The 27,063-nt window shown below is 45.9% G+C and overlaps 1 protein-coding gene and 1 long non-coding RNA gene across 7 annotated transcripts in view; one reads left to right on the forward strand and one right to left on the reverse strand.

Moving 5' to 3' along the window:
• RASIP1 (Ras interacting protein 1) overlaps positions 1–27,063 on the reverse strand; it is a 600,616-nt gene that overhangs the window by 92,796 nt on the left and 480,757 nt on the right. The window lies entirely within an intron of this gene.
• The window catches only part of LOC140064067 (uncharacterized), a 109,301-nt gene that overhangs the window by 29,567 nt on the left and 52,671 nt on the right, over positions 1–27,063 (forward strand). The gene's annotated exons all lie outside the window — the stretch shown is intronic.

A 27,063-nucleotide genomic window follows, 5' to 3' on the forward strand; every position in this document is an offset into this window, starting at 1 on the left:
GAAGAAGGAGATGAGGATGTAGGGCTAGAGCTCTTCGGAGAGTCAGGAGGAAACGTCATAGACCTGTTTTACCCTCCATCATTATGAGCAACGTGATATCTCTTTTAAATAAGATGGAAGAACTGACGGTGCTGACCCGGTATCAACAGGAGTTTCGGTGTGCAGCATGATGCTGTTTACAGAGACATGGCTTACTGGACTTACTCTGGACACACGCGTCTCCTTGGATGGTTTTAAACTCTTTTGCGCAGACAGGACAAGGCGTAAGAGCAGTAAGAGGAAAGGAGGAGCGCTGGCAATATTTGTGAATGAAAGATGGTGTGACCCTAAAGACATTACAATTCATAGTATCATAGTATCATAGTATATAAGGCTGGAAGGAGACGCAAGTCCATCAAGTCCAACCTTTAAGAATTAAATAAATGTTTAATCCCCATAACCCGTGATATTTTTTCTCTCCAGAAAGTCATCCAGGCCTCTCTTGAACATGTACATAGAGTCCGCCATAACAACCTCCTGCGGCAGAGAGTTCCATAGTCTCACTGCTCTTACAGTAAAGAACCTTTGTCTATGTTGATGGTAAAATCGCCTCTCCTCTAGGCGTAGAGGATGCCCCCTTGTCCTGGTCACAGGCCGAGGTATAAAAAGATCTTTGGAGAGATCCTTGTACTGTCCGTTCAGGTATTTGTACATTGTAATGAGGTCTCCCCTCAGTCTTCTTTTTTCTAAACTGAATAATCCCAAATTTTTTAATCTGTCAGTGTATTCTAATCCCTCCATTCCCCTAATAATCTTGGTTGCTCTCCTCTGCACCCGTTCCAGCTCTACTATATCCTTTTTATACACTGGTGCCCAAAACTGTACACAATATTCCATGTGTGGTCTGACCAGGGATTTGTATAAGGGCAAAACTATGTCTTTATCATGAGAATCTATTCCTCTCTTGATACATCCCATAATTTTATTTGCTTTGGCAGCAGCTGCCTGGCTCTGGTCACTAAAATTAAGTTTACCATCCATTAAGAAGCAAACTTGCTGTAAAGACATTGGACTGTTAGCTATGAGTATGAGACCACTTTATCTGCCAAGAGAACTATCCCATGTCATTGTCATAGCTGCTTATGTGCCCCCCTCTGCGGATGGTGATACTGCCTGTGATGTCCTACAATCTGTGCTGAGCCGACTGCAGACACTGCACCCCCAGGCCCTCTTTCTAATGTCTGGAGATTTTAACCACGTTTGTCCAACATCTGCATTGTCAAATTTCATACAGTATGTATCCTGCCACACAAGGGAAAATAAAACACTGGACCTCTTTTTTGCCAAAATAAAGGAGCCATATAAGTCATCAGCCCTACCTCCCCTGTGAAGAGCAGATCACAACCTTGTGCACCTATGCCCTGTGTACCTACCTCTTGTACAGAGAGAACCAGCTGTTATCCACACAGCAAGGATGGTCTGCGGAGGCTGAAGAGGCTTTGAGGGACTGTTTCAATACAACTGTATTGGAAGTACTGCAGGATCCTTATGGGGATAACATTGCACATATGTTCAACATAAGCCAGGATTTGGGAAGGGTACCACGACTGTGGAAAACATCTTTTGTGGCACCAGTTCCAAAAACACTTCACCCATCGGACCTCAACAGCTACAGACCAGTGGCATTAACATCCCATTTGATGAAGGCCTCCGAGAGGTTGGTTCTCACACATCTCTGCCCTCTAGTGAGCTCATCTATGTACGCACCAACAGTTTGTTATCGACCAGGCATTGGTGTAGTTGATGCTATCATCCACCTTCTACATCAAACTACATCATCCTTCTCACCTGGAGAAACCTGGGAACACTGTGAGAATAATGTTCTTTGATTTCTCCAGTGCTTTCAATACCAAACAGCCAGGGCTACTTAGGGACAAACTGGATGTGGCTGGAGTGGACCACCATCTCTCTAGTTGGATCCCAGACTAACTAACAAAGCGACCTGAGTAAGTGAGAGCCCAGGACTGTGTGTCGGACACTGTGATGAGTAGTACAGGTGCACCTCAAGGTACAGTTCTGGCTCCCTTCCTCCTTACATTGTACACAGCAGACTTCAGGTAGCTGCTACCTCCAAAAGCTCTCTGATTACTCTGTAGTAGTAGGCCTCATTGCAGGTGAGAACAATAGGGAGTACAAAGAACTGATCCGGAAACCACTTTAGGATTAATGCTAGGAAGACCAAGGAAATAGTGGTGGACTTCCGTAAGCACAGTCCTCCTTCTAAAGCAGTGGTTATCCAGGGTACAGACATTGAGGCAGTGAAGTCCTTCTCAACAATAAACTGTAGTGGGCAGAGAACATAAAAGCACTTCACAGGAGGGGTCAGAGCAGGCTATACCTGCTGAGGAGGCTAAGGGCATTCGGAGTGCGGGGGGCTCTTCTTAAGACCTTCTTAAACTTAAACATCAGCCATCTTCTTTGGTGTAGTCTGTTGGGGAAGCAGCATCTCAGCTAGGGAGAGGAGCAGACTGGACAAACTTATTAGGAAAGCCAGCTCTGCCCTGGGGGGTCCTCTTGACACAGTGCAGGTGGTAGCTGAGGGTCGGACACTGTGTAAGCTGAAATCTATTCGGGAGAATAGCTCCTATCCCATGCATAAGACTCTGGTGGCATTGGGGAGCACCTTCAGTGACCGACTGCTTCACCCCAAGTGTGAGAGGGAGCGTTATCGTAACGCTAATAAAGGATTATCTTATCTTATAAAAGAAACCTATCTGTTCAAATAAAGTATGCTTTTTGCTCAGACCATGTTGATTGCATCTTCCTTGTGAGCTCCAAGAATTATTTAACAATCAGACTTACATCCAATATACTTACTGCACTGGTTGTCTTGAAACCGGACCTAACATAGGGCACTTCCACACTAAATTGGTCACCAAAAATTTAGCAATTTTCAAATCTTTTGAAAATCTGAAAATTTGCTACTAAAACTTTAAACCTTCTAACATTTGTAAAAAAAAGAGTAAACTTAAAACAAATTATGGAAATACAAATTTGACAAATGGCAAAAGGCTTCTACCCAAAAAAGAATTGTGGTATGACTTTTTGTCTAAAAAAGTAGAAATTACGACATTTTGAAAATTGCAATTTTTTCCAATTTTTCCCGAATAATTGAATTTTTACCCAGCAAAAAAATAACTAAATCAGCAAAATTATTCTACTAACATACAAAAAAATGTCTCATGAGAAAACAGTCTCAAAATCACAGGGATACGTTAAAGTGTTGAAAAGTTATTACCAACAGGAAGAGACACTGGTCGATTTAAAAAAAAGGGCTGAGCCTTAACATACAAACTGTGGGGGGGGGGGGGTGAGCTGGTGCCAGAGCATATCTTCGTTATGTTCTTAAACCGTTGTAAAGCGTTTAAACACTTTAGTAATCTTTATATACGAAGCAGCTTTGGCGCACCATGCGCACGACCATGCATGCACCTGAATAGGAATTGGTCGCGTGCATGGTGTGCCGAACGCGTACCACCATGCGGGAAGCTGCTTCGTATATAAAGATTGCTAAAGTGTTTAAACGCTTTCCAACGGTTTAAGAACATAACGTAGATATGCTCCGGCACCAGCTCACCCCATCTGACCAATGAGCCCTGGCCCTGACTGGGACAGATGCAAAACGGTTAATACCAGGCAGCATTAAATATGATATGGCGGTGGTTGTTTCACAATACATGATTACCAGTAGCTGTCACTTTTCTAGGCAGGCCATCTCCACCCAGCATCAGGTTGTGGAGAAAATAATGTGTGCATTAGAGATGAGCTGACCTGATGTTTCCAAAACTATTTACAAAAACAAACTACACAACCCATATTTATAATTGCCCTTTTTAGTTATGACAACACCAAAAATGTGTATTTAATGACATTGGAGGTAAGGGCCAAGTTTTTCCAATTGCGAAGTTTATGGCAGTACAGTCATTGCCAAAGGTTTTGAGAATTTGCAGTGTTGACCCTTCTTCTTCAGGACCTCTGCCATTCTCCCTGGCATGCTCTCAATCAACTTCTGGACCAAATCCTGACTAATAGCAGTCCATTCTTGCACAATCAATGCCTTGCATTTTGTCACATATTGTTGATTTTTGTTTGTCCACCCGTCTCTTGATGATTGACCACAAGTTCTCAATGGGATTAATATCTGGGGAGTTTCCAGGCCATGGACCCAAAATCTCTATGTTTTGTTCCCTGAGCCATTTAGTAATCACCTTTGCTTTATGGCAAAGTGCTCCATCATGCTGGAAAAGGCATTGTTGATCACCAAACTGCTCTTGGACGGTTGGGAGAAGTTGCTCTTGGAGGACATTCTGGTACCATTCTTTATTCATGGATGTGTTTTTAGGCAAGACTGTGAGAGAGCCAATTCCCTTGGCTGAGAAGCAACCCCACACATGAATGGTTGTAGGATGCTTTACAGTTGGCATGAGACAACTGTTCCAAACAATCGGAAAGGGGATTCATCAGAGAAAATGACTTTACCCCATTCCTCAGCAGTCCACTCCCTGTACCTTTTTCAGAATATCAGTCTGTCTGGCTGAGGTGCAATCTTTCTAGCTGCGATAATCTTCCCTGTTAGGCCAGTTTTGTGCAGTACAATGATGACTGCACGTGTTTCTTTAGAGATAACCATGGTTAACTGAACAGAAACAATGATGCCAAGCACCAGCCTCCTTTTAAAGTGTCCAGTGGAGTGATTCTTACTTAATCATGACATATTGATCTCCAGCCCTGTCCTCATCAACACCCACACCTGTGTTAATGGAGCAATCACTGAAACAATGTTAGCTGCTCCTTTTAAGGCAGGCCTGCAATGAAGTTGAAATGTGTTTTGGGGGAAAAAGTTTATTTTCTAGGCAAATATTGACTTTGCAATTAATTGCTGTTAACATTAATTGTTATAACATTCTGGAGTATATGCAAATTGCCATTATAAAAGCTGATGCAGTAGACTTTGTAAAAATTAACATTTATATCATTCTCAAAACTTATGGCCATGACTTTAATTGGAAAGGCTAGGTTTTTCTCAATGTGTCTTTTTTTGGCAGTAAGAGAAAGGTTTTTCCAATATGCACTAGTGGTGATTAATGGATGGCCACCTTGCCGGAGTTGCGCTATAATGATAAATAATATTCTTGATTTTACCATTGGAGCAAATGAAAAATGAGAGAATGCACTAGTGGTGAAATTCCCATCTGACATTGAGGGCTCACTGGCGGGTACAGATGATTATGCTCTACTCCTGTATATCAAATTCATAATTCATTACATTTTCCCTAAAAATGTTGCGTGTTTAGTCTTTGTCTGTTTTCCATAGATTTGATAAGATCTCAATGGAGAATGAAGACTAATCAAGGGCTAAATCTATTTTACTAATGATGGAGAAACATGCTGGCTACCCCACCGATTTAATGTAAAGCTCTAACCCCAAATTCATAGCTCTAGCTCAGGGGTTGCTTTTATGAGGACAGGCATTTATGCTTGTCCTCATCTGAATCTTCTTAACCTTTCACAGTGGAGTTCTTGCCAGACCAGAAAGGAATCGGCGTATAATTCTACTCCTTTCTCATGTGGCCATACGGTAACCAAAATTATCTATATGATAAACCTACTGCAGAACTTAATTAATATTATCAGTCACTGATAAATAACATTCCGGAATGCAAGCATTCGATCTATATATCACTTGATTCTATTCACTGACAGGAGAATGTTTACAATTAAGGTATTACTGGACACTATAGAGCAAAAGAGAGTATTATGCATCTATAAGACAGCAGCACCTGTGAGTATTTCAGTTTTGACCCACACTAGTCCAAGTGCAAAGGATATGCCCTATGGCTGTACATGCTTCATAAATTATACATGCTTCAAAAATTATTAAAAATCCAGCACTTTGTAAAAAAAAATTTACACTTCTCTATCATGTTAAAACATTACATAGCATATCTGTAGTCCATATTTAACAGCTACCGGTTTCAATTATTTCTATTCTTCATCATGGCTACTGTTCACACTTTAAACTTCCCAATTTAAAACAAATCAGAACCAATCATAAAATGCTACTTTTACTGCTTAACCAGTTTTGAGCAATATGACCTGAATACAATGAATACATTACTATATGTAAATAAATCCCCTTTTTAATTTATACCATGTGGAAATCTAGTTTCAATTTCAGTTCCAATATCCAGTTTGCTTTCTTTTTTTTATTCCATAGAAGCAAAAAGTAGAATCGTTCCTGTTGTGAACTTCAAGGAAATGAAGGCTTGCTCCTGAAACTTCTATACTCTTTTTTTTGTATATCTGACAAATGGTCAGCAATTCAGGTCTTCAGTTTATGTATAGTGCTACCAACATACATGCGGTGACGTGTGACCGCAGCCTCAGTATTACCAGCATACCCCGCGTTACGTGTGCCCGCAGCTTCAGTATTACCAGCATACCCTGCGTTACATGTTACTAGAGCCTCAGTATTACCAGCATACCCTGCGTTACGTGTGACTAGAGCCTCAATATTACCAGCATACCCTGCGTTACATGTGACTGCAGCCTCAGTATTACCAGCATACCCTGTGTTACGTGTGACCGCAGCCTCAGTATTACCAGCATACCCTGTGTTACATGTGACCGCAGCCTCAGTATTACCAACATACCCTGTGTTACGTGTGACAGCAGCCTCAGTATTACCAGCATACCCCGCGTTACGTGTGACCGCAGCCCCAGTATTACCAGCAGACCCCACGTTACGTGTGACTGCAGCCCCAGTATTACTAGTATACCCTGCGTTACGCGTGACTGCAGCCTCAGTATTACCAGCAGATCCCACGTTACATGTGACCCCAGCCTCTGTATTACCAGCATACCCTGCGTTACGTGTGACCGCAGCCGCAGTATAACCAGCATACCCCGCGTTACGTGTGACCGCAGCCTCAGTATTACCAGCATACCCCACGTTACGTGTGACTGCAGTCTCAGTATTACCAGCATACCCCGCGTTACGTGTGACCGCAGCCCCAGTATTACCAGCATACCCCGGGTTACATGTGACCGCAGCCTCAGTATTACCAGCATACCCCACGTTACGTGTGACTGCAGCCTCAGTATTATCAACGATCCCCCCACCCGTCATGGTGTCCAAATTGCAGATTCATCACCATTTCAATGCACAAACATTTGAATAAAAAGTGATGAAAAGGGATAGGGCTTAACTTACTGATCAGTGGGGTCTCAGTGCTGAGACCCCGCAGATTAAGAAATACAAGACAACGGCGCTGATTGCCGATCACATTTGTTTCTATACAAACAAATATGCAATTGGGGCCATCCCAGTGCGTTTTGAATCCGTTACAAATCGGAATCAAAACCCTAACAAGTGACAGCGACCTGAGGCCTCTTTATGTATCTGCTGGATAAAGCAGCCGCTGGGCAAAACCATCAGGTCCGTCCTGGTGTAGTTTTGTGTAAAAACAGCAAACAAAAGTTTGCAGGTTTTTCCAAATAAAAACCTGTGGGCAGAGGGATCCGTAACTAGGAGCCGTCTGTAAGTTGGGTGTCCTTAAGTAAGGGGATTGCCTGTACCTGAAACCTGTTACGGACATACATGTAACATGTGCAGTCCTTAAAGGACATCTATCACCAGATCAAGGATTGTAAACAAAGCACATGGCAGGTTCTGGCCTTCTTTTACCTTCTTATTCCCTGTTTTTTTGTTAAAAAGTCTTTTAAAATTATGTAACTAAGCCTGAAGGGCTCAGGCTCCATAGGAGTTAATGGAACCTGGAGCCCCTCAGACTAATTTGCATAATTTTAAAGCCCTTTTTTCTTAAAAAGAAGGGCACAACAACCTTAAAGAACAGCAGATCCTGCCAGAGGGGGCACACACCAGTATGTCTGTATGTTTGGTTTACAATCCTTCATCCTGGTGATAGATGTTAAATACAAATTCCAGGAAGTTAAACTCATCAAAAACAAAAAGTGTGCATTGAGCCTGAGGCCTGTTTTCTGCAGGATTGTTGTACACATCCTCATTCACTTCTATGGGCTCCTGCACATGGCTGTGAATATGTCTGAGCTGCAATAGACAGAGCAGGTCCTAACCATGTTTGCGGTTCAGGCTATTATTATGTACTTACATCCCGATGACAAGCAACCCTCAAACATCATTCCATGGGACCCTTGTTTGCATCCCAAGAACTGCACAAGTGTAGTGTGCAGGAAGCCTGAGGCTGCGTTCACACGTTGCGTTTTGACTTATGTTTTCATTGCGTTTGAAACGCATTACAACAGCTGAGGAGAGGTGATTTGCCTAATTATATAACTGTTAACATTTCCGTTTACAAAAAGCATCCTAAACACGATGTTAACGCATGTGTTAAGAACGTGTTAACACGTGCGTTTTTTTAACACATGTATTAACAATGCGTTATCAAACGTAAACGGTAATGTAATTAGGCAAATTAACTCTCATCAGCTGTTGTAATGCGTTTCAAACGCAATGAAAAAGCAACCAAAACGCAACGTGTGAACCCGCCCTGAGGCTGCGTTCACACATTAAGTTTTTTTTTGTTGCAGAAATTTAAAGTTTGTCTACTGAATGGCAAAAAGACATGCATTAAAATGGAAGAGGAACAGATCGTCTTTCCTAAGCTTTAAAAACACAACCAAAAACGCAATGTGTGAACATGGCCACAGGCTGCATTCACACCTTGCATTTGCAGCACGTTCAGAAACACAATGAAAATATATATGGGAGTGGCTCGCACGTATCCATTAAGCAGCTGGTGGGCCCCCTGAATTAATTTCACTGGTGGGCCCTTGGCACCCCAGTCCGACCCTGGTCCTGCTTCTGGGACCAGCTGTCAAGTGGAGCCAATGCCAGAAGTTACAGCTGACACCCGCATGTAACACCTGCGATAAGAGATTCTTCCGATCGCGGTTGTAAACCCCTTACACGCTGCAGTTAAGCATGATTGAAGTGTGAAATGGGCTTTAAATATGGATCAGTATCAATACCCCTCTGTGCCGCTATCCAGGGGTATTCCGATACTCTGACGGCAGTACCACGGTCCGACAAGTGCCCTGGGGCTGTGCAATGTCTTCTGATGGCTGGGTCCTGCTTTCAGACATGACTCAGGTGTAATCTACTAAGCATGTAATCTACTGAGAATAACACAGTACATTACATTTAATTGCACTGTGCTTGCTCAATATGAGCTTGATCAAGCAATCAGAGGATTGATAGTAAAAATGAGGCTTTTTCTTTCATTTCTCATGCACTTACTACAGCAAGAAAAAGGATATCATCTAACAGACCAAAGTGGTCTTTAATCATAGATCCTAAAATTTTCCATAAAAATTTTACATGGCTCAGAAGCAAAAGACCACTATGGGCATTATAGTACTTGCTGAAAACTGTAATGGCTTTAAATTGGCATAAGAATAAGCCCCCAATGAGATAGCCCATTCTTGAAACACCCGCACTGGAATTTATTTAGGGGTATATTTAAATTTCAATGCCAAAGTTGCTTTTAAAACATAAATGCATAACCTCTGGTGTAAAGTGAAAATTGCTATTTTTCTACTACACCCAACACTGATTGGGTGTGGTGTGTGTTTGAACTTGTTTTTTCTGGCCAGTCCTTTCAGAGGGTGCTGGTTATGCAGCCATATCTTGCTATCTAGTGCTATTGTCTTGTTTTTATTTTCTGTGTATTTGCTTCACTTACCAACCATCTTGGCTTTGACCCGGTTCTGCCCAACTCTGCTTGTTTGTCTGTATTTATTGTTTTTCCATCTGTGTGACCTGGTGAGACCCCACTTTCCCTGTCTCAGACTTGTGCTTGTTTTTTGTGTTCCAGTGTGAATACTGGTCTATATCTTTATTCCATTACCTGTCCACTCCACCATCAAGCAGCTGCCAGACGAAGTACCATATAAGGTGCACCGGACTATAAGGCGTACCTCTAATAAATGCCTGCTAAGACATCTAGGTTCATATATAAGGTGCACTGGAGTATAAGGCGCAGGATCAAATGCAGTACCTAAAAATCTGTGCACAGTTCAAGCCAGCTACACTTCCCGGGAAACTTGTCTTCAGCGTGTCAGAGAGCTCCAATCTCAGAGGTATGGCTGCTGGGGGTTAATGCAGGGTGATGCAGCAGGGGTTAAGCGGTCTCCCTGTGCCCCTTCTCCTTCCCTCCTCAGCCAGGGTGTTATTCCTGTGGGGTTCCCTGTGGCTCCTTCTCTTTCCCCTGTTACAGGGCTGTCAGGTATGGGGGATTGTTTACTGATGATGATGATTGCCTCGTGGTCGGCACTATGGCAGCTACGGTCTCTCCGTGCTAGGGGAGGGCAGGATGGGCACAATGTTAGTTGTGGTGCCAGGGCACTTCAGGAGCTAGGGACCCTGTATACTGTGTGGGAAGGTGCAGGAAATTTCTGGGGATGGAGCTATTAAACACTGGTAAATGTACAGTACATCTTGTCTGTAGTACATTTCTGTATAAGTTCATATATAAGGCGCACCTTTTGATTTCTGAGAAAATTAAAGGATTTTTGGTGCGCCTTATAGTCCGAAAAATACGGTAAGTATTTGCTGTCTACTTGTAGAGTCTCCCAGGGTCTTCTAGCAGGTTCCTGATAGCTGGTTTGCAATTGGCAGGTGGTATATCTGCTGTAGGCAGGGTGATAGCTTTCAGGGACGTTGTGGGGGTAGTTAGCCACCATTTACCCAGTCTGATAGCTAGCAAAAAGTCTGGTTGTGGTTGCGCTGTTGCTGGACAGGTTCATTACAGTCACCCGTTTGTGTCAGAGAGGCACACACTAAAAGCTGAGGGATGTACATACCATGGCAAATTGATTACAGGCTGATCTTAATTGCCCAAGAGTATAATGCTGGCTCTGCCCTCTGGCACTTGTTGGACCTGGGTGTCTTGCAGCGCAATGATGCGCTGCACCACAAGGACTCTTCTACGCCAGATCTGACCTTGTGTGGAATATTGCCATAGCCTGCGTCTGAACAGGTACAGGCTATAGGGAGTGCGCAGTTGTGAACCACCCCGTCCATGCCAAACTGACGTACAGGGGGTAGAAGTCACATTTCTCTGTGACTGTGCTGGGAATTGTGCAAATATCACACCTTTTACACCTTATTTCACTTGGAGAAGCAAGTTTACCTAAAGGACACACACAGGGTGTGTTGTCTAACTCACTTCTGCTTTATTATTTCAGCAGATTATATAGAAATCATAGAATCAACATGAGGCGTATACTTCTTCAAAGCTCTTTGTGTTTATGATTGGTTTATTGAAATATGAAATGAGTCCCTCCAATGAAATCCCCAGAGCTATTTCTTCGAAATTACGCTGATAGCCCTTTAGTTGCTATTTCTCATTAATGGACTCTTTTCTTTCTCTTAAGTTTCCATAAGTTTCCTTCCCCCCTTTTTACTAGTTCTGTAACTTCCCTGGAGATGACCAGAACAGGGTGTCACAAGATGTTCTTGTGACATAACGTGGTTATCTTAGGGCTACATATTCCCCCTTGAGTTTAGTACTGTCAAAGCTAAAAACAGTAAAAGCAGAAACTGCTAAAACAAGTTATCACCGGGCAGATTATACAAGATGGTGACTGAATCATCAAATGTATGAAAATGAACAAGATGGTGGAGGGAGAGAAATATGATATCCATCACAGCCTCTTGAATCATCCATTCAATTATCCATTAATGAACCCCATTTTAAAATCTCAGATTGTATTTTATTATTACTTGACACTAATTGTATTCCCAAATGGACACCAGACTGAGGTAAAAAAGCCTCCAAAACTACCATCACACTGTGCATCAACCAAATCATCTTGGATTGCAACCAACTTGAGAGCTCATTCTACTAGGAATGAGGAATCCCTGAAACAAATATGCAAAGCTGCCAATTGGTCCAGTCCTGTGACTTTTGCCAAGCAGTACCACCATTTACAAGCAACTAGAGACTTTTCTTTTGGTAGAAAGATTCTCCAGGTCATTGTCCCTCCCTAAACCATTCATCTGGTAAATGTGCAGGTAGTGCAGTTATGGGGGACGTCATGGAAAATGGGAATTATACTCGCTGGTACTTTCCATTGGTCCACCATGACGGGCCCGGATTTGTTTCCCAACCCTATAATTCTTCAGTGATGTTTATCAATGTTGACATTTTCCTGATATTTCCTTTAATTTTCCTTGCATCCTTCTCTGATGTAGTTATTTGGTAGTCAGTGGCTTCTCCCAGCGCTGCTCTCTGGTAACAATCTAATTTGGGAATCACCTTACAACTGTGGTGGGAGTTGGAGTCCCTCTACCCAAAGAGACCCCCTGGCGTCTTTTCTGGGAGGGCTGAATGGACATCTAACCATCGAGGTGACATTCACTGAAGTATGACTGGCCTGTGATCCAGAATTGATGGCATGCCCTACCATACTTCAGAAGAGGCCTTCTTAGAAGAGTCCCCAGCAGCCATTTTAGCACCACATGTAGAATGTGATTTCTCAAATCCTTGAAGCCAATTCAATACAAAATACAAAGGTAGACAATCCCATCCACCTGGATAAAATAGTGAAGGTGGTGCTGCTAGCTACAGACCTGTGTGTCTTACAGGTGAGAAATGGAAGCCAATAGCAATACAAAAATGCTGAGCACTCACCTCTACTATATTAGAAATGTTTAAATTATATTTAGATTAGCATAAACAGAGATCTATATTGAAATACATAGATAAAATACATAATCAATGCATAAAATACAAATAAAAATATAAAAAAACATAAAATATGAGTTTCAGAGATAATGACTGCACATGACACGGATGGGCAATAGGTACGTGGTCTCAAAAGGGCCGAAGGCAGCTGCACAGATGGAACCCAGACTGTCCGGTAGTGTTAATGGTGAGTACAGAGCCTGAAGAGTTTAATCCACAGGTGTTCCATTCCCTGGTGGCCCGAGTGTCATCAAAAGAGAAGGAGGGTGATGGAAAACTGGGGCCCAGACGCTGATAGGACCTGGATGCTGGGGGAGATGGTGTGCCTGCCCAGGGCCCTGTACCCAACAGTAAGTCAAGTAGCTCACAGACACACACACACAAATCCAAAATAGCCATGCTAGCGCTCATAAACCACCAGCGGTTTGCTCCAGGCATTAGTGCCCATTTCACTAGACTAGTGAAAGCCTGTATTGTCTGTACCCCACAGACCCCACATAAGGTGACACTCAAGCCGCTGTATCCCTTCCAGAGACTGCAGATGGATTTTATACAGCTACCAAGAAGTGGTACTTATAAATACGTGCTTGTGTGCACTGATCTCTTTCCAGGGTGGCCAGAAGCTTTTCCCATGACCTAGGCTACTGCTAGAGCTGCAGCCAAGAATTCGGTGAGTGAGATTTTCTGCAGGTTTGGATTTCCAGAGACTTAAGGTTTCAATCGTGAAACCCACTTCACTGGGCAGGTAATGATTGAAACCCTGTCAACACCCCTTACCACCCCAAGCGAGTGGTAGGGTTGAGAGACTAAATTGCACAAGTTAAAGATCCTTAGGCCATGGAGGAAACAGGGAAACCATAAATGGCTTGAGTGGCTTCCTACTGCCCTCTATTCAATTAGGACCACCCTCAATAGAAAGACAGGATTGATCCCCTTTGAGGTACTTTTTGGCTGTGCAACCAGATTAGGCCTCTACTTCCCTTATAGTACACCAGGTGGAATATGCCAAACAGTTGAGCCAGGCCTTGGAAAAGGTCCAAAAAAGTGTTTCTGATTCTCTTCTAGATCCAGACAGTGACCTCAGGACCCATACCCTGAAGCCTGGAGACTATGTGGTGGTGAAAATACACACCAGGAAAAGTCTAGAACCTTGCTCCAACGGCCCTTTCCCCTCTCCCACATGAGTTAAAGGCCCACAATCAGATATTGATAGGTCTAGAGTCCATTATTCCCCAGATAGCTATAAACAGAAATTTTGATTCGGTTAACCGTGTTTATTGTAACCAACATAGATTTGTGAGTTATATCCAAGATGCATGTGGAGGCCTCCATCATGGCGTTCCAGAATCGCATGGCTTTGGACATGATCCTTGCTGAGAAGGGAGGAGTCTATAAAATGGTGGGAGCATAATGACACCCCCTCCTATGAAAACATTACCCATTCCCTCGAAACGATTGGACTGTCCTGGGAACTCAAGAGAAACTCTGGAGTGGACACTTTGTTCTTCACTTTGTGGTTGGAGCACTGGAAGGGTTTCTTGACTTAAGTGGGGGTGATATTGGGGATTGTTATTTGCTCCAGTTGCTTATTGCGTGTTAGGCTTTGCCTCTTATCAAGTCCACCATGTCCCCGATGGCTGGTTTCTTTATAAGCTTACCCAAAGATTCTACAATAAGACACAGCTTAAATTTTTTGACTACCTTTGACGAAGGTTGTAAAGCTGTAAGAGGTATCCTCCAAAAACATTGGGGAGGAATAATAACATTGCAAAGGAATAATACCACTTCTTTTGTGTCTAAGAGTACAGGAAAATCTTTTAATATTTTTCTGTATACGTAGTAGACTTGGATGTGGGCTCCAGCATGAGGGCTGCACCATACAGTACAGTTCCTGCGGATGCATTTCAATGGCCATCAGTTTAAAACCAAAATAGGATATTTGAAACAAGGGTTGTCATAACATATCACTATGGAAGACAATAAGAACTTTGACTGTACATATGTTACCTCTATTGAATGAATTCCTATTACTGCTGTTGATCGTAGAGAAATGATCCTCAACAGAAAGGAAACAGAGGAGTACATTCCAATGATCTTATTGCAACCAAGGAATGTAATATTATTGTTGTTATGTTCTAAATTCTAACTGATGAAGGCTGCGTCACACGGCCAAAACGCATTGTACACAAGCGTTTTTATGACATAAAGATACTAATTTGCCATTGGAATTTTGCCTGGATTGCTTCCTCTTGATCCATTTTGCAAACAGTTGTTGATACACTTTGTCGTTTATGCACCACTTGTGTGGGTCTTTAATGTTCATGCAAACATTTTTCTCTGCCAAGTAGAAAATCTTTTTTGAGAGGTGTAGAAGGTCTGGAGCTTGACTGCCTCCTTGGTATCTGAGATAAGCCATAGTAGTTCCTGACAGGATCTTTAAGTTTAGGCCCTATAGCTGTTGTGAGCATTCTTTGAATGTCTCCTAAACTGATCTTGGTTAGCTGAAGTCTGAAAATTGACTTGACTGATGGGGGTCAGGCCAGAGACCCTGAACATAACCTGAAGGAAGCTTTGCTCCACAACCTAACTGAGTTGCATCTGTTAGCAAAGTTGTTTCTGGTCCATTGTCTCATTTTACTCCCTTGTCTAGGTATCTTCTTAGCATCTACCAATTTAAGGAACTTTTCATTTGAGGAGGAATCTTTATTTACCTGTTGATGTGTGTCAAAATTTTGTCCTAGAATCGGAGGATCCAATTTTGTAGATTTCTTGTTTGATTTTGAAACCAGAGAACATACTGCGCCACATTTAAGTGGGGTTTTTGGCACACGAGACCGGATCTTGGCGCAATCGCGCCGACTTGCATGCGACACAAATCGTGGGGCGTGGCCAATGGACAACCCGACTGATTCGGACTAAGCACGGGATTTAAAATTCAAATTGTGTTGCAAGACATGCACTCACATACATTAGGAAGAAGAAGGTGAACTCCGGCAGACCTTAACGGGGAAACGTTAAATGGACGCACGATATTGAAGAATCGCGCCGGACTTCATCCTCATCGGAGAACGCACCTCAGGGATCGCGACAGGACCGGGTAAGTAAATCTGCCCCACTGTATGTGAAATGTTCTAGAAGTTTCATAGCTTATCTTATTGTACATGATTGTTTCTTTAGAAAGGTTTTCTAAAGGAAGAAACATACTCTGGAGAACTGAATCCGACATGATGCCTTAAAACTTTCTAGAGCTTGAACCCCCTCTAGATTATCCTGATAGGAACATGAGACAACCTCTTGATCAAGATCTAAATCCAAAGGAGATCCACAAGAGGTTCAGTGATAAGGGTATGTATGAAAACAGTCCCCTCTTTCCCTAAACCAAAGACATAAAGTTGGCTCGGAAACGGGATGTAGGTCAGAATCCATTTTTCCCTCCATCTATACTGAAGAAAAAAAGACTTTATAAGAGCGAGAAGGAAAGGAGTAGACAATTGAGAATGAAGACTTCCTCCAGCTCCCATGTATGTGCCAGACTATAAAATAGAATCTGCACCCACCTGTTGATGCAGGTAATAGCTGGCACATGCAACGACCACCCGAATAGACACAAGCCAAAAGTAACCCCAGAAAGACTATACTCGGCTTTTTAAACTTACCAGGCCACGCCCCAGAGTTTCGGGGGCTGATAGCAGGGCCACAACATCACTTTAAGTGCTACCAATTAAAAAAGAAGCTGTCAGTGGGATATATTTGGAATATATAACTCGTTTCCCCATCTGGTAGGCCGAAACCATTTGGGAGACCATTTGGAAGATCAGGAAGATTGAGATTTTAAGCAAAAGAGTGCCCTGCCTGTCCATAACTCCCCCTGCCACAGAGGAAGAGATGGAGAAGAGACCCTTTGTACTCCCTGACCTGTGTACAGGAAGAACACTAGAGATCAACATTTAACCTCTTTTCTTCCTGTCCCTACAGGGGTTGAACCTCCAGGTGCAATGTAAAGTTAAAAATCAACTGGATGGTTCAAAATGCTCACTTTATCCTTTGATGATGTCTGTTAATGGTGCAGTCTCCAAAATGTGGTCACTAGAGATGGGCGAATTTGTTAAATTTGAAAAAATCAACAAATAAGCGAAGCAGGAACACAGCCTGACAAGGTAATATCTGTGGCAGCTCGAAAGGACCGAGCTGAGGGACAAGATCCCACTGTAACATCAGAGTGCACTCTTTTTACACTGACATCAGATGATTCCATAGATTACTACAGAACCTGTTCTGTTAAATGCGGATACATGAAGAACCCCCCGTAAAGAGTGGAAAGGGTGTTGGCAGTAATTTTGCATTGACGTCACTGATCATTTTGCCCTTCTTTTCACCCGTCAGTGTCCTCTTTCAATCGGTCAATAATCCATCATTATTTCTAAAGCCAAAAACAAACAGGAGTTGATCCAGAGATGAGCAGCAAATGGGATACTTGTATGTCCTGTCTTCTGTATCCACTCCTGCTTTTGGCTATTAATCCTGAAGCTTTTTGTCAGGGTTCGAGGTTGTGGATCCTCTGGACCAGTGCAGACGATGACACAAGCCACAACCTGGGACCGGTGTCTAAGTGATACCCGGTTTTCACCAGAGCCCGCCGCAAAGCAGGTTGGTCTTGCTGCAGCGTGGTACCACCAGGTCGTTCCACAGGCGTGACTTGTCCGCAATGGCAGCCAAGGTCGGGGTACAGAAATGGCAGGCAATCTCGTAGTCGGGGACAGGCAGGAGGTCAGGACGGGCAGCACAGGATCGGAGTCAGAGACGTAGCAATAGGTCAAGGCAGGCGGCAAAGGAGCGAAGTCAAAAGCAGAACCAGGGTCACAATGGAAAATCACATAAAGAGCACACGGCATAAACAAAGCTTTCTCCAAGGCACAGGGCACAAAGATCCGGCAGGGATCACAGGAAGAGGCAGGAATAAATAGTTTACCAGAAATGGCCAGCGCTAATTAGCGGCACGCTGGCCCTTTAAATCTGCAGAAGTTGGTGTGCACGCGCCCTAGGAGCCGGGGACGCGCGCGCGCGGCCGAGGACGGAGGAGCAGTGGCAGCCGGAACTGAAGAGGCCAGGACTGGAGCCGGGACTCGTAAGTTGCGCTTGCGACGCGCAGGCGGGGAGTGAGAGGCACGGGTGACTCCGCGATATGGATCGCGGGACCACCCGTGACAGTACCCCCTCCCTTCGGCCTCCCCCTCCTCCTGGGCTGGAGAAATCTCTGCAAGAGGTCCTGGTCTAAGATATTGTCCTCGGGCTCCCAAGATCTCTCCTCAGGCCCGAACCCCTTCCAGTCAACCAAGAAGAACCGCTTACCCCTCACTGTCTTCATATCCAGGATTTCCTTAGCCTCATAGATGTCAGAGGAGTCGGCCACAAGAGCGGAGAGTTGTCGGGAGAAGCGGTTCAAGATAACAGGCTTAAGCAAGGAGACATGGAAGGAGTTCAGGATGCGCATGGTGGGAGGCAGACGCAGCTTGTAAGAGACTGGATTGATGCGATTCCGCACCTTGAAGGGACCCAGGAAATGAGGACCAAGCTTGTAGCCAGGAATCTTAAGTCAGACATACTTGGAGGACAACCAGACTTTATCACCAGGATTGAAGACAGGAGAAGGCCTGCGTCTTTTATCAGCCTGGGACTTGATTCGAGCTGAAGCCTGTAGTAAGGAAAGACGAGTCTGTTCCCAAATGGTCTTAAAGTCCCGCACCAATTCCTCAACAGCAGGAACTTCCGATGGCACAGGCAGGGGCAGAGGAGGACGGGGATGCAATCCATAATTAACAAAAAATGGGGCGGAACCCGCGGATGTAGAGTCCAAGGAGTTATAGGAGAACTCTGCCCACGGCAACAAAGTGGACCAACCGTCCTGACGGGCAGAAACAAAATGGCGTAGATAGCAGCCCAAGGTCTGGTTAACTCTTTCCACTTGTCCATTGGACTGGGGGTGATAAGCGGAAGAGAAGCCCAATTTCACCTGAAGTTGGTTGCACAGAGAAAGCCAGAATTTCGAGACAAACTGAACCCCACGGTCAGAGACGATGTGCTGGGGAAGTCCATGGAGTCTGAAGATGTGATGGAAGAACTGGCTGGCAAGACGTGGAGCAGATGGTAAACCTGGAAGAGGGACAAAATGGGACATCTTCGAAAATCGGTCAGTCACCACCCAGATGACCGTATTGCCAGAAGAAGGCGGTAGATCCGTAATGAAGTCCATGGCGATATGAGTCCAAGGACAGCTGGGTATCGGCAACGGCAGAAGAAGACCAGCAGGCTTGAGACATGACGGCTTATTTCAGGCACAGGAAGCACAGGAACCCACAAAATCCCGAACATCCTTGGCCAGATCTGGCCACCAGTAAAACCGGGAAATGAGGGTGATAGAACGCTGCACCCCAGGGTGCCCAGCCACACATGAGCAATGTCCCCAAGACAGAATCTTCCTACGTAGAGCAGGTTGTACGTATGTCTTGCCAGGGGGTAGTTGACGAAGATCCACAGGCGCAGCCAGTACCAGTCGGTCAGGAGGAATGACATGCTGAGGAGCCGGTTCCTCCCCAAGAACATCCGAGGCACGAGAAAGGGCGTCAGCCTTGATGTTCTTCTCGGCAGGGCGGAAATGAATGAGGAAATCGAACCGGGCGAAGAAGAGTGACCAGCGGGCTTGACGTGGATTTAGTCGCTGAGCAGATTGGAGGTAGAGAAGGTTCTTGTGGCCGGAAACCGAGCTCCCTCCAGGAGGTAACGCCACTCTTCTAAGGCAAGCTTAATCGCCAACAGTTCACGATCTCCTATGGAATAATTCCTCTCAGCGGAGGAGAAACGCTTGGAGAAAAATCCGCAGGTGACAGTTCGGCCTTTGGAACCCTTCTGCGTGAGCACTGCACCGGCCCCCACCGAGGATGCATCTACTTCCAGATGGAAAGGCTTCTCTGTGTCGGGACGTACCAGTACTGGGGCTGAAGCGAACTTGGACTTGAAGTTCGTGAAGGCCTCCTCAGCAGACGATTGTGGATTCTCTGGACCACTGCGGACAATGACACAAGCCACAACCTGGGACCCGGAGTCTAAGTGATACCAGGTTTTCACCAGAGCCCGCCGCAAAGCAAGTTGGTCTTGCTGCGGCGTGGTACCACCAGGTCGTTCCACAGGCGTGACTTGTCCGCAATGGCAGCCAAGGTTGGGGTACAGAAACGGCAGGCAATCTTGTAGTCGGGGACATGCAGGAGGTCAGGACGGGCAGCACAGGATCGGAGTCAGAGACTTAGCAATAGGTCAAGGCAGGCGGCAAAGGAGCGAAGTCAAAAGCAGAACCAGGGTCACAACGGAAAATCACATAAAGAGCACACTGCAGAAGTTGGTGCGCGCGCGTCCCCGGCTCCTAGCCGAGGACGGAGGAGCAGCGGCAGCCGGAACTGAAGAGGCCAGGACTGGAGCCGGGACTCGTAAGTTGCGCTTGTGGCGCGCAGGCGGGGAGCGAGAGGCACGGGTGACCGCGATATGGATCGCGGGACCACCCGTGACACTTTTCATCCTTCTGGCAGATGAAATGAAGGGGAAAACTAAACACTGGCAATGTCATAGAGTGGTGGAGGGTGAAAACATCATTATGGAAATCACAGGGTGTTATAGGGAAACGTCGGTCAGTTGGCAGCAGCATGAATAGGCTGCAGAGTGGCACAATGACAAATTATGGAGGTGGCCGAAACATGGTAGGCCAGAAAGTGGCACAATGATAAAAGTGTAGAGGTGGCGGCAGCAGCATCCGCAGCAGCAACAGGAGGCCACAGGTGGCAGCAACATGGAAAGCCACAGAGTGGTCCAATGACAGAGTGTGGAGGTGGCAGCAGCAGCAGGAGCATCAGCAGTGGCAACAGGAGGCCACAAAGTGGCCCAATGATAAGAGTGTAGAGGTGGCGGCAGCAGCAGGAACCCATAGCTGGTAGCAACATAATGGCAGCAACATGGAAAGCCACAGAGTGGTCCAATGACAGAGTATGGAGGTGGCGGCAGCATCAGCAGAAGCGCCAACAGGAGGCCACAAAGTGGCAGAATGATAAGAGTGTGGAGGTGGCGGCAGGAGCCCACAGGTGTAAGCAACATGGTGGCAGCAACAGGGAGAGCCACAGGGTGGCACAATGATGTAGTGTGGAGGTGGCATCAGTAGCAGCAGATTGGAGACGCCACATCCATTATAAATTACAGTTTTCCAGAAAAAAATCAGGCCTTTGGCAAAAAAGAACTCCAAAGGTGGCACCAGCAGCAGCATGAGGTCAGAGGTGTGGAGGTGGCGGCAACATGGAAGGCCACAGAGTGGCACAATGATATATGTAGAGGTGGCACCAGTAGCAGCAGGAGCCCGCAGGGTGGCACAATGATATAGTGTGAAGGTGGCATAAGTAGCAGGAGCCCAGAGAGTGGCACAATGATATAGTGTGAAGGTGGCATCAACAGCAGCAGGAGCTTGCAGAGTGGCATAATGATATAGTGTGAAGGTGGCACCAGTAGCAGCCGCAGCAGGAGCCCACAGAGTGGCACAATGATATAGTGTGAAGGTGGCATCAGTAGCAGCCGCAGCAGGGGCCCACAGAGTGGCACAATGATATTGTGTGTTGGTGGCATCAGTAGCAGCAGCAGCAGGAGCCTGAAGAGTGGCACAATGATATAGTGTGAAGGTGGCATCAGTAGCAGCAGGAGCCCACAAAGTGGCACGATGATATTGTGTGTTGGTGGCATCAGTAGCAGCAGCAGGAGCCTGCAGAGTGGCACCATGATATAGTGTAGAGGTGGCGGACAATTCCATTCCCTGGTAAAGATGATAGGAGGCAGATGAAGCAATTGGCAGCAGATGTGTGGCATCAGGCGGGTGGCAGCATCAGAATAGTGGCTGAGGCAGGTAGTTAGAACCCAGACCCATTTCTCAACGTTTGGAGGAGGTGTCATGGCTGATCTAATCTGATGTATTAGGCATTGGCGGGTTGAAATCCTGGGCAATCCAAGCCTGATTTATCTTGACAAAGGTCAGTCTCTCCACATTACGAGTGGACAAGCGGGTTCTCCTTGGGGTAACGATGGCCCCCGCCACACTGATCACCCACTCTGATGCCACACTACTGGCCGGGCAGGACAGCTTCTCTACTGCAAACTCCGCAAGTTGCGGCCACGCATCAAGTGTGGCTGCCCAGTAGTCCATGGGATCCTCTACCTGAGGGGGTAAAGTGCTGTCCAAGTAGGCCAAGTAGGCAGCGGCCAACTGTGTGCACAGTATTTCTCTATAGCAGTGATGGCGAACCTTTTAGCAGCCGAGTTCCCAAACTGCAACCCAAAACCCCCATTATTTATCGCGAGGTGCCAACCAAAAATTAAAGCAGTAAATTATTACTCCCTGTTCAACAACTTTCAATCATTTTAGATGGAAAATTTTCATCATTTTAGCTTCTTTCCAGGTTCCCTCTGTACACAGAATTGTGGGCCCAGCAGGAGGTCCTCCAAAAATAATTCGACCCTGTCTAATTCTCACTCTTCCAACAGTCCCAAGTAGCGAAGTAAGTATCAAAATATGACTGAAAGGAGCATCTTTTAAGTTGCTTGGAACTGCAGGAAGATTCTTTGAGTCCTGTCTGGTGTGCTGGGGCGATGGCCCGGGTGCCCACAAAAAGGGCTCTGAGTGCCACCTCTGGAACCCGTGCCATAGGTTTGCAACCACTGCTCTATAGTATGCTAGTTGTTTCTCCCGCTCAGCAGCTGGAAAAAAGTCACCCATTTTTGCCCGGTAGCGAAGGTCCAAGAGGGTGAAGAGCCAAAAGTCATCCCTATGGCGGATATTGACTATTCGGCTGTCACTAGTTAGGTAAAGTAGCATGCTGCAGGACATCTTCACAAGTGACTCTGAGGGACTCCTGGCCTCCATCTCCACATTATACTGCCACGGTGCTTTTGGGTCATTTGCCACGTTTTCTACCTCCTCCGGATGCTCTTGCTCCTTCTCTCTTTCACTTCCACTCACCTGAGTGGAAAAACCACTGATTTCACCAGACTCTGCTTGTGCTCCAATGTCCTCCAGCTCATCCTCCTCCAGTTCATCCCCCACCGGACTCATGTGGCCATGAGATGTAGTCTCCACTTCTCCAGTGCCCTGACCAGACAGATTTTGCAGCACCAGGACATGAAGCAGTGGAATGACGTTAACTTGACCTCTTCAAAGGGCCTGAGCAAACGGCAGGTGTCACGCATGAACTGCCAGTGGCTGACGTCAAAGTTACACAGGGGAGTATTACGGTCCACTTGCATCATCAAAAAATCATTAATGGCTTTTCTCTGTTCATACAAGTGGTCTAACATATTGAGGCTGGAATTCCAATGGGAAACATCGCATCTCAGACTATGTTGAGGTAGGCCGTTCTGACGCTGCAACTCAAGGAGGGTGTGTTTGGCTTTGTAAGAATGGCTGAAGTGCGTGCACAGTGTTCTGCCCATTTTTAGAATGTCTTGCAGATGGGTAAAAGACTTCAGGAACTTGTTGACTATATTGGATCTGGATTGATCTGGATTGAATAAGTGCGCCATGCAGGGCGCATGGACCATACCACCTCGATGCAGCGTGGACACAATGGGGGTCATTTACTAAGGGCCCGATTCGCGTTTTCCCGACGTGTTACCCGAATATTTCCGTTTTGCGCCGATTGTACCTGAATTGCCCCGGGTTTTTGGCGCACGCGATCGGAATTTGGCGCATCGGCGCCGGCATGCGCGCGACGGAAATCGGGGGGCGTGGCCGAACGAAAACCCGACGTATTCGGAAAAACCGCCGCATTTAAAAAAAAAATTGTGTCGCGAAAATTTCACTCACCTTCATCCTGGGTAGGCCGGTGTATTTCGAGGCATTCCAGCGGACTTCAGCGCAGCAGCGCCACCTGGTGGACGGCGGAGGAACTGCATTGATGAATCCCGGCCGGACCCGAATCCAGCGCAGAGAACGCGCCGCTGGATCGCGAACGGACCAGGTAAGTAAATGTGCCCCAATGTTCCTTCCATTGTCTGTCACTATGGTTCACGGAGAAAGCCACACATTGATTTCCTGTTGCATGACACGGAGCAGTTCCTCCCCTGTGTGACTTCGTTCGCCCAAGGTAACCAGGTGTAAAACTGTGTGACACCGCTGTGCCCTGCACATGTGGTATGATGGAGCAGCACTTGTGGAGGCTGAGGTGGTGGTGGAGAAGGAGGAGGCGGACACTGGCGCAGGAGCAGCAGTTTGACAACGTGGAGGAGAAAGTGCAGTCTCTTGTGGAAGTTGTTGGTGTGGCTGGGATGGAAGCACATTCACCCAGTGGGCTGTAAAGGACATGTACTGGCCCTGACCATAGTTACAGCTCCACACGTCCGCGCTGCCGTGCACCTTGGAAGAAACTGATAAGCTCAAGGACTGGCCCACCTTCTGTTGTACATAATGGTGAAGGGCTGGCAGTGCCTTTTTGGAAAAAAAGTTGCGGCTTGGAACTCGGTTCGGCACAAGCCATTAGTTCTCTGAAGGGTGCAGAGTCCACTACTTGGAAAGGGAGACTGCAGTACCAACAACTTCGACAAGAGCACGGTCAGCTTCTGCACCTTAGGATGGCTGGACGCATAGAGTTGTCTCTTTGTAATCGCCTCGCTCAACGACTGCTGGCGCCATGCGTAGCGAGGAGCAGGAGCATCTGGACCTCGAGATGATGTCAAAGACAACAGCTCTTTTGGCAGAGGTGCTGGAGCCTTGACTTGCTGAAACAGCATGTGTGCCACTAGGTGCTGCTGCTGTTGCTTCGCCTGCAGGATGGACCACATCTGACACCCGTTTCTCCCAAGCCATTGGATGGTGACACTACATAGGCCGTGGTGCCAAGGTTAGCTCCCTGGCCACACTTCACTTTCTGCCCGTAGATACGACATATACCTATGCTCGGCTTCTCTGGTGTCTTTACAAAAATTTGCCACACCGCCGAGGTGGTAATTTTACTGCACTGAGCGACTACTACCGCTGCTGCCTCGCTGAACCCTGTGCCACTGCTTACTTGGACCTGTGAGTCGGGATTTGTACCCCGCGGACGATTGGCTCCAGTTCTCACACTGCTGCCACCCTGCTGACTCAGGGCCCCAGTAGTAACATGCTGCCTGCTCTGCTGCCTGACGCGCAAGCTGACACTCTCTTCGCCTGACGATGATGAATCCCCTGCTACACCCAGCTCCCAAGTGCGATCAGCTACATCATCATTGACACACTGGTGTCAGTATGCTCTGCAGGAAGCAGCGGAACTCTGCCCCACCTCTTCACTGCCACTGCTTCACTGACTGTCCTCAAACACTTCGTCCTTGCTGAATATTGACGCCAGACCATCTAGTAGCTCTCTGGCTGCGCGAAAGGAACAGGACAGAGGCTGGTTGAGGACTTGTGAGGGCTTCTGACCTGCTCCTGGGCCATGCCAACTAATTGTTGTATCTGAGGAACCCACAGATTCTTGGCTGGGGTTGTCAGATGTTATATTTGTGGAATTGGATGACCTAGTCAACCATTCAATAACCTTTGGGTTGTTGATCAACACTCTGCTGCTAGATGACAATGGCACTTCTGGCCTCACAGAGTCACCCCTGCAGCGACCTCCCGTTACTGTGCTGCCACCTCTGCCTTCTTCACCTGCCACCTTTCTGTCTGACATAATGGGTTATAAACTATGTGGATTTGACACGTAAATCTGGTGTAAACTATAGCCCAAAAAGGTATGGCAATGTGCGTTATACAGATACCCCACAAATGACAGTGTCCTTTCTGCAAAAATCGCTGTATAAACTACGTGAATTTGACACGTAAATCTGGCTGTAAACTATAGCCCCCAAAAAGGTATGGCAATGTGCGTTATACAGATACCCCACAACTGACAGTGTAATATCTGCAAAAATCACTGTATAAACTATGTGGATTTGACACGTAAATCTGTCAGTAAACTATAGCCCCAAATGAGCGCTATACATATACCCTACAACTGACACCCAGTGAGAGGTCCACAAATCACTACAGCAGTTGCATAACGAAATCGCTACTGCAGATGCAAGAAAGTCAAACAGATTTCTTCCTATTCGATTTTGTCACTAAATAGAACTGCTATTTGGGGTAAACAGATCCCCCTTAAAGAACAACCAGGGATTGCAGCAAGAATCGTTACTACACAGAACAGTAGCAGCAACTAGACGCTACAGGCAGCACATGAAGTGTGAAGTGCCGAGATGTAAAATGGCTGGGTTTTAAAGGGCTGTGTGACATCACATAAGCCTGCTGGTCGCTGATTGGCTTATAGTTCTGCAGATGTTATCGGGGGTGTTCCTTTCTCCTTCCCAGAGTTCTCTGCCCCATGTAACATGTTGTTCTCACGCCCATTTAGCTGAAAAAAGAGGGAAAAAAACAACTACGTTCCCATGAATCAGCGTCAACTTCGGCTTCATGACAAATCAAAATTTTCCTGAAATTCTAACCGAAGTTAGAATCTTTAGAATCGATTTGCCCATCTCTAGTGGTCGCCACTCAGGGAAGTTTACTATGGCATCCAAAGAATACACAGTCCAAATCTGTGATCCAAAACGCTTAACCATATATGAATCCTGCTGAAGTACATTTTTTGAATATTCCATCAACCTAGTATATTACACAGCATGTTTTGCCCAACAGTATATGGAACTACAGTTGTGACATCTTGCCCTAAGCAATACAAAGTACCATACACTTTTTTCTCTGTACAATTTGTGTCTGAATGAGCAAGTTAAAAGGGAACCTGTCACCACATTTTTTACAAATACAGCTAGTGACAAGTTCCCACAGAGTCCTATTCACTTTAGTGAGTATAGTAACTTATACAAGAAAATCTAAGACAGTACAATAAGGGGGAGCCGTGGGGATTTACAATTCATATCTCAGAAAAGAAGGGGTGGGAGATCCTCCTAATCTGGAATTAACTTCACAGTTGAAAGTAGACAAAAATAAGGGAGGGGCATGAGTGGGGCTGGTGTGGGTAGGAAAAGAGGGAGGAGGAGGGGAGGGGGCTCCATCGACCCCCCCCCCCCCCATGCCCCTGTCATCAACGCTTATTGAATCTCTATGGCTCGTCTGACTCCACTGGGGCATCTCACACATCGCCATAAATCAACATTATGTTATATTACCTGGCAACAGAGGGGGTATGGCCTGCTCATCTGGCCCTTCCCATATACTCTTCTCCATGTCCCATGCTTTTTC

This window comes from Engystomops pustulosus, chromosome 6, assembly GCF_040894005.1.
Source record: "Engystomops pustulosus chromosome 6, aEngPut4.maternal, whole genome shotgun sequence".
NCBI classification, from domain to species: Eukaryota; Metazoa; Chordata; class Amphibia; order Anura; family Leptodactylidae; genus Engystomops; species Engystomops pustulosus.